Source organism: Nannospalax galili, unplaced genomic scaffold (assembly GCF_000622305.1).
Source record: "Nannospalax galili isolate Female #2095 unplaced genomic scaffold, S.galili_v1.0 scaffold1456, whole genome shotgun sequence".
NCBI classification, from domain to species: Eukaryota; Metazoa; Chordata; class Mammalia; order Rodentia; family Spalacidae; genus Nannospalax; species Nannospalax galili.
The window spans coordinates 398,537-411,859 of NW_008338658.1; the positions used below are offsets into that span (position 1 = coordinate 398,537).

The window sequence follows — 13,323 nt, forward strand, 5'->3', positions numbered from 1 at the left end:
AGCTGCTAGGCAGAAATATAGGGTGAGCAAAAGTCAGCTAGAATAAAATGGAGTTGGTTTTGCCATTTCCTTAAGTTCATGTGATCAAGTTCCCAGAAGCCTGGAAAACTCTGTTTCCTTGTGGTCATCCACCACTTTTGGCTCTCATAATCTCTCTGCCCCCTTTTTCTGCAATGGTCCCTGAGCCCTGGGTGGCAGAAGCTTAATACGGGAATTCTATCCAGGGACACGCTCTTCAGTCTCTTATTCTCTACATTTGGGCCAGCTGTGGCTTTCTGTATTAATTACCCTCTGTTGCATAAGGAAGTTTTGCTGGTGAGCATTGAGAGATGAATTAGTATTCTCTTTATGCCCTGTCCCCCTGTGGTCCCTGAGCCTTAACATGTAGAGGTTCCATTGTAGATGTGTCAGTTAGGGCTGGGAAACTCACAGACATTTATTTTGTGTGTGACCTATTGTGGAATTCTGAATAGTCTCCATCTATTGCAAAAAGAAGCTTCTTTGATAAATGGTAAGAGGTATACTTGTCTGTAAATATAGGGCATATATTTAGCAAACAGTAAGAAATTGCATCTGTCTAGGGATGTGATAGACACAGGGTTTTCTCTAGGATCTGTGACCTCTCCTGTCATGTGTTTTGGGCTACACTGATAGTACCACACATGAGTTCCCTCCAATTGAGATGGCTGTAAGTCTAATTAGACAGCTGTTGATTACTCCCAAGATAAAAGTGCCACTACTGCACCAGTAGAGACAGTTTGTTGTGCTGATCATTGTTGTGGTTACTAGGCTTTACAGCTTTGGGTTGGGTCACTGATGGTTTTTCTCCCTTAGCAGCTTTCATAGTATCTTCTAGAACTATGAGAACTAGTCTTCAGGGAGGAGGCTTCCAAGTCAATTCCAACTCCATTGCTCCAAGTCCTGTGTCCAAAATATGTCCTGTATTCAACAATAGGATCTTACCTTCAGGTTCTGGGAGGAAATCAAGGGCTCTAGCAACAGCCTGTGTTATTTTTGGAGTCTCTTGGACTACCCTGACCAACAACTTGAAGGGAGGTTTCTCCTGTCTGGTTTTTCTCCTGTTATAAAGCCTTCAGGTATATACATGTACTCATGTTCAGATAGTATATGTGTATTTTTTCAGTAGGCTTTTGAATTAGTACATTTCCCTCTGGTTTTTTATACCACCCAAGCATTATTTATCTCTTCTCACTGTCTCCCTGTCTAACCCTTCCTCCTCCCTTCCCAGTTAAAACTCCCATTTTCCCCATTTCCTTATTTCTTCCTTTATAATACTTGTCCCCTACTATATCCCTCTCTCTCGGGCTCCTTCTTCCCCTTTACCCCCATGGTTCCTTTTCATCTTCCTGGCTCCTGCAGTTATATCAGCATATATACTCACATATAAGGATTTGGAGCTAAGATCCAAAGGTGAGAGAACATAAGTTGCTTGTTTTTCTGAGCCTGTGTTACTTCACTTAGTATAATAGTTCCTAGTTCCCTCCATTTACCTGCAAATTTCATTTTTTCTTTACTGCTGGGTGGAATTCCATTTTGTAAATGCACCACGTTTTCAGTATCTATTAGCCAATGGAGGAACATTTAGATTGTTTCCATTTCTTAGCAAGGTGGTCTGGAGGTTTCAGGCAGGATGATCAGAAAGGGGCCTAGGACCAAGACAGGGGGAGGGGCAGCGTGAGAAGCCTCTAACTAACTAGCTAGACAGAGTAGATGTGAACCCTGGGGCAGGAGAATGTCTTACTGGTTTCTTCAATTGGCACATTGAGGAAGAGTGGAGGAGTGAAGTTTGTTGGGGCTGCTGCAGCCCAGACTCTGACCCTAACAATTCTGGAGCCATCACCATGAAGTTGTTCCCCACCGTGCTTCCATTTCTTTGTGTGATTGCTCTTATATATTGTATGTGTACTTAATAAAGACCTCTAAACAATTCTGCTAAGAAAATCTATATCATTCCCATCAAAGCTGTATGAGCAGATGGTCTTCCCCTCCACGACCTAGGGAAAGCCACCCCAATGGTAAGGCTTCTAGAAGACATGCTAGCTGATTAGGATTTAGTGATTTCGGAGAGTGGAACCTTGCTGATCCAGTCTTGGACTGTCTATAATCTCATTAATAACCATTCATTGTCTACCTTGTAGCTGACCTAATGTCCTTGTTATCAGATGAAACCATCCTAAGTGTATTATCATAACATACTACTAGCTTCCTCCAGCCCTAAAGCTAAGGCTGTCATCAGATAGCATCTGAGGCCTCCAGCAGGAGATTTTCTCACTTCGCTGTAACCTGCTGGCTGGATGTCTCCACTAAGGTGTTTGAAAGATGACTTCATTTGTGATTTTATTTTGTTCTATAACTACAATTTTATTAACTTGTTTCCACATCGGAACATGTCATTTGTGTCAGCTTGAATCCATGTTCCTTGGCCATGGTCATTTGGATTTAGAATAAACTCTTATTCTGTTTGAGATGAGAGCTGTGCTCTGCATGGACAAGGTATATACATATGCATATGTCAATGTCATGTATTAGTAATTTTTAAAAAATATTTTATTTTATTGTATCAGTAGTGTATTGCCCGCATGTATGTAAGTGCACCTGTGTTTTGCAATGCCAGCTGAGCTCAGAAGAGGGCTTTGAATTCCTGGAACTGGAGTTATGGATGGTTGTTAGCTGCCATGTGGGTGCTGGGAACTGAACCCAGGTCCTCTGCAAGAGCAACGAGTGTGCCCTTAACCACTGAGCCATCTTTCCAGCCCACCATATTAGAAAATTTTAATGTTTGTGCCTATGTCATTAATTTAAATGGCATTCATCATTTTAAGATGTATTTCTCTCATGTTTAAGGCAGAACACACTTTCATTTATTTCTTTTTATTGAATGAGTGTTTTGCCTGCATTTATGTGAGTGCACCCATGTGTGCAATGCTTGCAGAGGCCAGAAGAGGGTGTTGAATCCTTGGGAAATGGATTTACAGACAGGTGTCACATAGGTGCTCAGAACCTAACCTGGGTCCTCTGCAATGAAAGCAAGTGCTCTTAACTGCTGAGCCACCTCTCTAGCCCTGAACATGCTTTATTGGCCTTTAGTGGGTTTCATTATCTGAGCTGTTTCCTCATATCTGCTGAGTATTTGTCCCCATTGGGCTATGCTTTGCTTTTTTAAAATTTTATTTTATTTTATTTTTAATTATGTGTATGTGTGTTGGGTATGTGCATGTGAGTGCATGTGCTCTCGGAAATCAGACGAGAGCATCAGATCCCCTGGAGCTGGAGTTCAGGTGGTTGTAAGCCAGCTGATGTGGGTGCTGGAACCAAGTTTGGGTTCTCTGGAAGAGGTAAGTACTCTGAACTGATGAGCCATCTCTCCAGCCCCTTATATGTTTCTTTTTATGTTAAAAAACCTTGCATTATTTACACAACTTTGTTTATGATGTCATGCATAGAAATTAAGTTAAAAAATGTTGAGATAGTATCTCTGTATTTAGCTGAAGCTGGCCTTGAACTTATGGATCCTCCTGCCTCTACTTCCCAAATCCCGGGTGAGACAGGTGTGTATCACCACATCCAGTTTATTATATGCAGGAGATTGAATTCAGGACTTTGTATATGCTAGGTAAACACTCTAGCAACTGAGCACCTTCGCTCTGAATTTATTTATTTTTTAGTCTTGTATTTCATGTTTTAGTAAGTAGTTTATCACCTAACTAGGTGTTTATCAGTTTCTTTTGATACTTTTGTATTTTTATTTTTAAAAATTTGTTTTAGAACTCCAGTCAATAGACAATTTCAAGGGCTCTCAGTGTAGCCCAGTGGTGGCCTGCAAGCTTAGCATGTACTAGGTTCTGGGTTTCACATCCAGCACCAAAAATAAAAATAAAAACAGATGTATGCCATAAAGAGATTTTTTTCTCCCTACAGGGACAGACAGTTGTCTCAACGAAGCCTTGACTGTGACTCAGGCTTTCTCTACATTTTTTGAAATATAACCTTTGTCACATACTAACTTCCCATTGAGTGAGCTGCCTCCATTTAAAATGTAAACTCTGAAGCTGAGCCTAGTGCTTACAGGAAAAGCCACATTTTTCTTGCAAAATTGCTGTTTGCTTTGCCGTTTGTAGCATGTAGTCTCCTGTCAATCCATCCTTAAGAGTGATTTGGCAGATTTTATTTATTTTCTTTTTTATTGAATTATTTGTGTATTTCATACAGAACATCTCAGTCTTAATCATTTTTATATCCCCTTCCCCACTGGCACCCTCCCATAGCCCCCCCCCCCACTGGAATTCATACATTCTGTCATTTGTCTTAAGGCCTATTGTGTCAAGTTAGTGTCCCCAGATTTTGCTCAGTGCAAGTTCATCTACTGAGGTCTAGACAGTCTATCTAGAATTTCTTGCTTTAGGACAATCAGCTTTTCCTCACCCAGCAGTAACCAGTTGCCAATATTTCTTCAGCTAAGATTGGGCTCTGCTGTTCATTTCCCCAGTTCCATGCTGGGTTTTTGTCTATTTGAGTTCACATGGGAGATTTTTTTGGGGGGGTAGATTTTATTTATTTTCTTTTTCAGAAGAATTCTGGAATTCAGCTGGATCTGGTGACTCAGGCCTGTAACCACAGCTACTTGAGATTCCCAAATTCATGGCCAGCTTAGGTTACCAAGTGAGTTCAAGGTCATTCTGGACAACTTAGAACGAGTATCAAAGTACAAAATTAATAAAAGAGCTGAGGATATGGCTCAGTGGTAAAGCACTTGCCTAGCATGCATGAGACCCTAGGTTCAATTCCTAGTGCTGCAAATAATAATAATAGTAACAGTAATGAAAAAATCTAGAATTCACTTTTCAAGTTCCATTGGGGTTAGATTTCCTGAATTTGTGGATTAAGTTTGGCCAAATATTTTCAGTTTCTTTTTGCATTGTTCTTTCTTATGTTTCCCACCAGTCTCTCTCTCTCTCTCTCTCTCTCTCTCTCTCTCTCTCTCGCTCTCACTCTCGCTCTCTTCATGGGTACAGTGTACATGAAAATGCAGAGGCCAGAGTGGGGCAGTGGGCATTTTCCTCTATCACTTTTATTTTTAGACACTGAACCAGAAGCTCACACATTCAATTCATCCACTTGTCTCTGTGGTTACAGCATGTGTGCCCATGCCCTGCTTTTGTATGGATACTGGGGATTCGAACTCAGAGCCTCTTGCTTTCACAACAAGTACTCTTACCCATTGAGCTGACTCCCCAGACCCTGAATATTTCTTAGCTGTAGGAAAGCTCATGGCTATGTTTTCTTAGAACTATATCTGTTCATGTTCTGTAACTTCCCTGCTAGCTCTGTTATTTATTTATTTTCCTCAGCAATGGAGAATGTTCTGGACACACAGCTTCACAGCAGTCTGAATTCTTTTCAGAGACTACTCAGGTGCATTTGGGATTCTTGGCTTCACTGCAGAAAAAGAATGTCAGGACAATCCAGTGTAAAGCAGAGACTGAGTTGTTTTGTTTTGTTTTTTAAAAGACTTTAGAAGAATTTATGTGTATGCAAGTGTGTCTCTCTGTGTGTATTCCACACATCACATGCACACCATAGAGGCCAGAAAAGGATGCCAGTCACCTGGATCTGGAATTATAGGTGTTTGTGAGCTGCCTAATGTAGGTGCTGGGATGGAACTCAGGTCCTCTGGAAGAGCAGCAAGCACTCTTAACCACTGAACCGTTTCTCCAGCCCCCAGAGTTGGATTTTTATTTATAATTACTATTATATTTATTATTATTATTATTTATTTTATGTGTGTATGTGTGTATTGCCTGCCTGTAGGTAAGTGCACCTGTGTCATGCAATGCCGGTGGAGGACGGAAGAGGCTGTCAGATCCCCTGGAACTGGAGTTAAGGACAGTTGTTAGCTGCCATGTGGGTGCTGGGATTCGAGCCCAGGTCTTCAGCAAGAACGTCCAGTGTTCTTAACCACTGAGCCATCTCTCCAGCCCTGAGTTGGATTTAAATCATATGTAAGTGCACCCATGTCGTGCAATGCCTCAGAGGTCAGAGGAATTCCCCTGGAGCTGGAGTTAAGGATGGTTCATAGCCACCATGTGGGTGCTGGGAATGGAACCCGGGTCCTCTGCAAGAGCAGTCAGTGCTCTTAACTGCTGAGCCATCTCTCCAGCCCCGATATACGTGTTTCTTATGTTTCTTTGTGTGCACATGTGTGTGCATGTTTATGGAGGACAGAGGTCCATTCTGGGTGTTTTCCTCACAGGCTTATTCGAACACTTGGTCTCCATCTGGTGGCTGTGTTTTGGGAGGAGTAGGTCCCTAGGGGAAGGACCTTTGGAGGATGCACCCACTTCTGGTTTTGGTTGTGTTCTCTGCCTCCTGGTCCATCATCTAAAGAACTGTTAAGCATTCCCACTGACATAGATGGAGCTGCTATTACCCATCATGGGGAGCCACAGTCTATGAGGCCATGAAGCTAAATAAATCCTACTTCCTTAAATTGCTTCTGTCAGACATTTTGTCACAGTAATGCAAAAACTAACACAGGGAGGAAATAAAATCTTTTTTCCCTCTTTACCTGTCTTAGGTTCACTGGAAGCCCAATTATACTGGTAGAAGTCAGATTAGCAAGAGAAAAATTAATGAGGGTTTATTTGTGGGCACATGGCAGTTTGAGAATATTCTGAGATGAGTGACTTGAAAGGTTGGTTAGAACTTGGGCTTGTATAGTACCTCAAAAAAGAACAATGAACTTGTAGAGAAATGACAGGGCAAAAGAAAGGGACTTTCAGTTCCTAGGGTCAGTAAATTGTGGGGGTAGGATTGTTAATTCTGATTGGATCTGGAATCAATCAAGAAGCTAAGAAGGCACTTCCAGAAGATAAACTGAGGGGGCTAGACCCTCCCCCTGCATGTTTGGCACCTCTTGGGGTGGCCAAGATATAAAGAGGTCCTAGGAAGTATCTGGAGAGATGGCTGTTAAGAATACTAGCTGCTCTCACAGAGGACCAGGATTCAGTTCCTAGCACCCACATGGCAGCTCATAACTGTCTATAACTCCAGTTCCAGGGGATCCAACATCTTCTTCTGTCCTCCTTGGACATCAGACAGGCAGTTGGTGCACATACATACATGCAGATATACATTCCTACTCGTTAACTAAAAATAAATACATCTTTTCAGGGTCCTAAGAAAAAGGGCTGCCTGCCTGCTCCTGTAGCTCGTGGGTATGTCTGCTGCTGTGGCTACCATCCTCTGCAGACATTTGACTCCAGCATTTTCAGCCTTCCTACACAGACCAGCGGGAACCTCCAGTCCTTCAGCCTGGATCAGGATTGCTTGTGGCATCCAGCCTCATGGAATTAGCAGCTTCCAGATTCTCAGGCTCTGTTCTCAGTGTCTCCATCTTGCAGACAGCCATGGTTGGACTACTCAGCACCTATTGTGTAAGCCAACTGAATAAACCCCTTTTTATAATATGTATTTATTCTGATTCCTTTGATATTGTTCCTCTAGAGATCCCTGATGAACACAAAAGAGAAATACAACCCCCGACTTATAATTATTCTTTAACTTGAAGATGGCATGAAAGTGCTGTGCAGACAGTAGAAATTGTACTTCAAGATTTTGAATGTTGATCTTTTTCCAGTCTAGTATCATAGCCTATGGTAATCTTGGTGTTCTGGAGAGTGAACTGAAGCTTCCAGACAGCCAGACGATCACAAACATTAGCAATGACAAATACTCTATGGGCCCTATGTTGCTAAGTGAGGATGTTTGGTAGGACAGGTGGACCCAATGCATTTTCAACTAATGATATTTTCAACTCAGGAAAGGTTTATTGGGATGTAACTCTTGTAAGTGGAAGAACATGTACATATGGGGAAACTAACAGAGGATAAGGTTAGTGCTCTGTAAGGTCCAGAGAATGACCTCTAATAGCCATATTTTCAGTTTTGAATGAATGGGTTTTGGTATACACCAAGCCCAAGTAAAAGAATAAATAGCAAATAGCACAGACAGATGATAGACAGACAGACAGACAGATGAGAGAGATGAGATAGATGATAGCAAACCATCATCAAATCAGATACTTAAAACACCTGGCAGAAACAAACTGGAGAAGCCCCCTTTAAGGCAGTCAGCTGGAGCTCCCATAGAGAGAGTCCTGGGGAAAGCAGTGTCCCCTTAAGTGAAGCTTCCAAGTAAAAGAACAAATAATAACAGTTAAAGATACCATCATCAAATCAGACGCTCACAACATCCAGCTGGGGTTTAAGATGTGCACCACCACACCTGACCTCCTCTTCTTTTTCTTCCTCCTTCTCCTTCTCCCTTCTCTTCTTTCCCTCTCCTTTTCCTGCTCTCCTCCCTCCATCCCTCCATCCCTCCGTCCCTCCCTCCCTCCCTTCCCTCCTTCCGTCCCTCCCTCCCTCCTCTTCTCCTTCCTGACCTCCTCCTCCTTTTCTTCTTCCTTGCCTTCTACCCTTTCTTCCTCTTCTTCCTCCTATTCCTTCTCATCCTCACCCCGCCTTCCTTTCTCCCCCTCTCTCTTCTCTCCTGTCTCTCCTTCTCTCTCTTTCCCTCCCCTCCCCTTCTCCTTTCTCCACCTACTCATTCTCCTTCTGATGGATGTGAACCCAGGACCTCCTACATGTGCTAAGCATACTCTGTACCACTAAGCTATGTTCCCAGTCCTTAAGTCTATACTTTTTTTTTTTTTTTTTTTTTTTTTTTTTTTTTTTTGATTTTTTCAGCTGACCTGGAACTCACTATGTAGAGCAGGCTGGCCTTGAACTCACAGAGATCTGACTGCCTCTGCCTCTGCCTCCTGAGTGTGCCACCATGCCCAGCAAGTCTATACTTCTTTAAAAATTTTTAAAAATTATTTTTATTTCATGTTTTGCTTCATGTACGTAAGTACACCCATGCATGTAATGCCCATGGAGGCAAGAAGAGGGTGTCCAGTATCCTGAACTGCAGTTAGCAACTGTTATTAGCTGTCCTGTGGGTGCTGGGACCTGAATCAGGGTCCTCTGCAAGAGCATCCAGTGCTCTTAACCACTGAGCCGTCTCTCCAGCCCCAAGTTCATAGTTCCTGGTTAAGCCAACCCATCTCAACCATTTTCTGCTTCTGTTGGAAGGCACTGCCTATCTCCCCAAACCTCACTGTAGCTCAGGATTTGTAGGGCATGGGGATAAGCCTGAAGCCCCTACATGTGGCAGTGGGCTCCTATCTTCCAGACTATCAGGCAATGCCTGATTATCATATAGAAAAAACCTGGGGGTAGTTTTTACTCCAGGTAACTATGCCAAAGGTCATGTTTCAGATAAGGTCAGGCATCCGTGTTTGGCGGCACTTTCCAGGTGAGCTAGGAAGAGAGCAGGAGGCCCCCTGCTGAAAAGGGGAGTTCTTCCATTTGGTGCCGAGCCCCTCAGGGCTATCCGGACATGGAGAAACTACAACCCTAACAGCAGGGTTTCCCAACAAAGGGCCATGCATTTTTCATTACTTTTACGTGTATGAGTGTATTGCCTACATGAATGTAAGGGCACCTGTGTTGTGCAAAGCCCATAGAGGTCAGAAGAGGGCATCAGATTCCCTGGAACTGGAGTTACAGATGGTTGTTAACTGCTATGTGGGTGCTGGGAATCAAATCTGGGTCCTCTGCAAGAGCAGCGAGTACTCTTAACTGCTGAGCCATCTCTCCAGCACCCCTCCCCATTTTGCACAGCCTAGAGAATGATCCATGAGAGCCATAGTTTCTGTTTTGAATTGGTGAGTTTATTAAATATATTGCAAGCCAAAGTAAAAGAATAAATAATACATTGATAATGAATGGATGGTACCCCTCCCCATTTTGCACAGCCTAGAGAATGATCCATGATAGCCATAGTTTCTGTTTTGAATTGGTGAGTTTATTAAATGTATTGCAAGCCAAAGTAAAAGAATAAATAATACATTGATAATGAATGGATGGATGGATAGATAGAAGATAGATGGATAGATAGCAGATAGATTAGATAGATAGATAGATAGATAGATAGATAGATAGATAGATAGAACAACATTGCTCAAAACATCCAGCAGAGATAGACTGGGGAGTCCCCTTGAAGGCAGACAGCCAGAGTTCTCTCACTAGAGAGAGTTCCAGGCAGAGCAGAGTGTCCCCTTGGGTGAAACTTCCAAGTGAAAGAACGAATAACAGGAGGAAGGTGACATCATCAAATTGGGCACTCACAACATCCAGCAGAAACTGACCGGAAGTTGGGGCAGTCAGCTGGAGTTCCTGGTTGAGCTTTTTCTCATGGCTGAGCTTCCCATGACTGAACGCCGCCTTCTCTCTCCCACTGCAGGCACTTTTACATCACAGGATGAATAACAGCAACCTCTACTGAAATGGTTTACCTTCTAACTGTTCTCAAGGGCACAGTGTTTTTCCTCTGGGGCTGTTCTGCTGTTCTCGTCCCTTCCTGTTATAGAATTAGTGGGGCAGTTCATCCTCAGACAAGGGGCCTTGGAGGATGCTGTGAGACCAACATGCCTGGGTCTGAGGTGTGTTGGGAGGGGAACTTGCTTCCAGAGGCAGCTTTGCAGTGAAGTCAAACAGCACACAACAGTTTACTAATATAATGTACATTATACCATCACAGAAAATAAATAATTGTAATAAAGACATTTTTAAAAGAGAAATGTATCAGTTAATGAAGGAGAGAAGGCAAAAGACAGACGTTTCCAGAACAACTTGGAAAATATAAGAGGCCAAAGAGGAACACTATGGAAAGCAGACTCCACTTCTCCAAAATCAACAAAGAGGGATAGGGGAAGAGGGAGGAAAGGAGGGAGGGAGAGAAGGAAGGGAAGGAGGGAGGGAGAAAGGCGAACCTGCCTTCCATCCTGCAGTGAAGCGTTGGGATGGTATAGACGCTCAAAACAGGAGGATGCAATATTAAACCTGCACCCACAGCGTGTTCTGAGGCCACACCACTGCTTCAGGCTGAAGGGTGACATGGCACATGCAAGTGCGCAGGTGATTCTAGCTCCGGAGAGGATGATGCAGGAGGATCGTGAGTTTGAGGCCAGCCTGGATACACAGTGAGTAAGACTGCCTCAAAAGCAAAACAAAATTTAGAATACTGGGCAACGATGAAATTGAACAGTGGTACAGGCTGTAATCCCATCACTCAGGAGGCCAAGGTAGGAGGATTGTAAATTTGAGACCAGCTTGGGATCTATCCCTAGAGAGATCCTGTCTTAAAAGATCAACCAGTAGGGCTGGAAAGATAGCCCAGCAGTTATGAGCATTGACTGCTTCTGCAGAGGACCAGAGTTCAGTTCTCTGCACCCACATGGCAGCTAACAACCATCAGTACATTGTCTTCTGGACTCTGTGGGCATAGCATGACACCAGGCCACTTAAAAACAAAACACAGATAAAACACTCATATGCATAAAATAAAAATAAATAATAATCAGCCATAAAGGAAAAGAGGAATTGGAGCAGAAAGCTCCTTGGTGATTATACAGACCCTATCTTTTCCTAAGTGCTAGGACAATCAATAGCTGATATTTATTGATGGTGTAAATGTAGGTCAATGTGACCCTTGTCTTAATGGAAGTAGAAATACAGCTGAGCTGGCAAGTCTGGTTCCCCTGACAGCTGGAGGTGCATCTGGGAGTTATTTAATTCCAGCTAAATATAAGCCAGGAACATTCAGAAAAGCTCCCCATCAGGGGAGGCTGGGTTAAAGTCCTTTGAGTTGGGACAGTTCTGATGGGTCACCGATGGTCTCAGGTGTGCTCAGAGGATGTTTTTGTTATTCCTAACATGTGTTTCCATATCTTTGAAATGCTACTCCTGAGAGATGCCTTAAAAAACAAAAACAAACGAACAACGAACAAAAAAAACAAAAATGAAAGTGAAAAGAAAAAGAGATCGGAGTATAAAAATGTAGACTCGTGCTGGAGAGATAGATGGCCCAGTGGTTAAGAGCCGGTACTGCTCTTGCAGAGGAACAAAGTTCAGTTCCTAGCACCCAAGTTAGGCAGCTTACAATCGCCTGTAACTCCAGCTACAAGGGATCTGACATCCTTTTCTGGCCTCCAAGGGCACCTGCACTCAGGTACACATACCCCCTCCCCGCCACCCAGATACGCAGTTTTAAAGGGAAAAAAAATCTTGTAGAGCCATGAAGAATTCTAGTTAATAATACCGAAGTTGACTCTCATTACAGTCAACTTCTTACAAATTACAATGACCGAAAACGATGGAAAATTTCAGGTTACAGAGCAAATGTTTTCTCAGAGACATGAGATCACAGAGCATGGTTGAAAAGGGTGATGGGATGCATGGCCAAAGGCTCTTGTGGGTGTAGCTTATGTTTGCTGTAACCCAGCATCTTACATCCAAAATGCTTGAATTAGAATCACTGTGAATTCGGGTTTTTAGGACGTTGGAATATTTGCATATGTATAACGAGGTGTTCTGGGGGTGGGACCCAAGGCTCAACATAAGATTTATTTACATTTCATGTACTTCTCACATGTACAGCTGGAAGGTAGTTACATATGGTATATCTTTTCATAATTTTGCACATGAAGCACAATTTGTGTGCATTGAACCTTAGGACCTGTGGCTTCCTATCAGTATTGGAAACATCTCAGAGTTGGAGTTTTGGGTTTCTGGGGATGTTCCACTTGTGTGGAAGGGAGGCAGAAAGAGAATCTCTGGTACCAAGGGCCCCTCCTCATCCTAGTGGCTCAACTTTGCCTGCTGACCCCCAAACAAGGCCATTCCAGGGATACAGAGTTCCCGGACTTCTATATTTCTATGTTCTGTCTACATATAAAAATTAATTAGAATAATGCTAGCAGGGTACACACAAGAAGAAGAAAAGTAACTGCCCTGGATCCCAAAGGCTAGGGTAAACCTCTTTCTTAATGTCCAGTGACCTTTGTCTTAAGATTTGGTGAAATATTTTAAAAATTGATTAATAAGAGTCCTGGGTACTATGGATTCATATAGATACTTATTGGTGGGTGAGGATCTAGAGTACTTCGGAGGGGCCTGGGGATGTAGCCCAATTAGTAGAATGTCTGCTTAGCACTCAATTCCCAGCACCAGGTTCTGTCCCTAATGTTAGTGCTTGTTCTAGTTAGCATCTCTATTTGCTGTGTTAAGCACTGATCAAAAGTAACTTGGGGAGGAAAGGGTTTGTTTGGCTTATAGTTCACAGTCCATCACCAAGGAATGCCAAGACAGGAACTCAGGGCTGGAACCTGGAGGTAGGAACTGAAGCTCAGACCATGGGGGG

At 43.0% G+C, this 13,323-nt stretch overlaps 1 pseudogene; it reads left to right on the forward strand.

Annotated features, from left to right (window-relative positions):
- The first annotated feature begins 12,827 nt into the window (after nt 1-12,827).
- Nucleotides 12,828-12,989, forward strand: LOC115070401 (annotated as a pseudogene).
- Nucleotides 12,990-13,323: the final 334 nt, after the last annotated feature.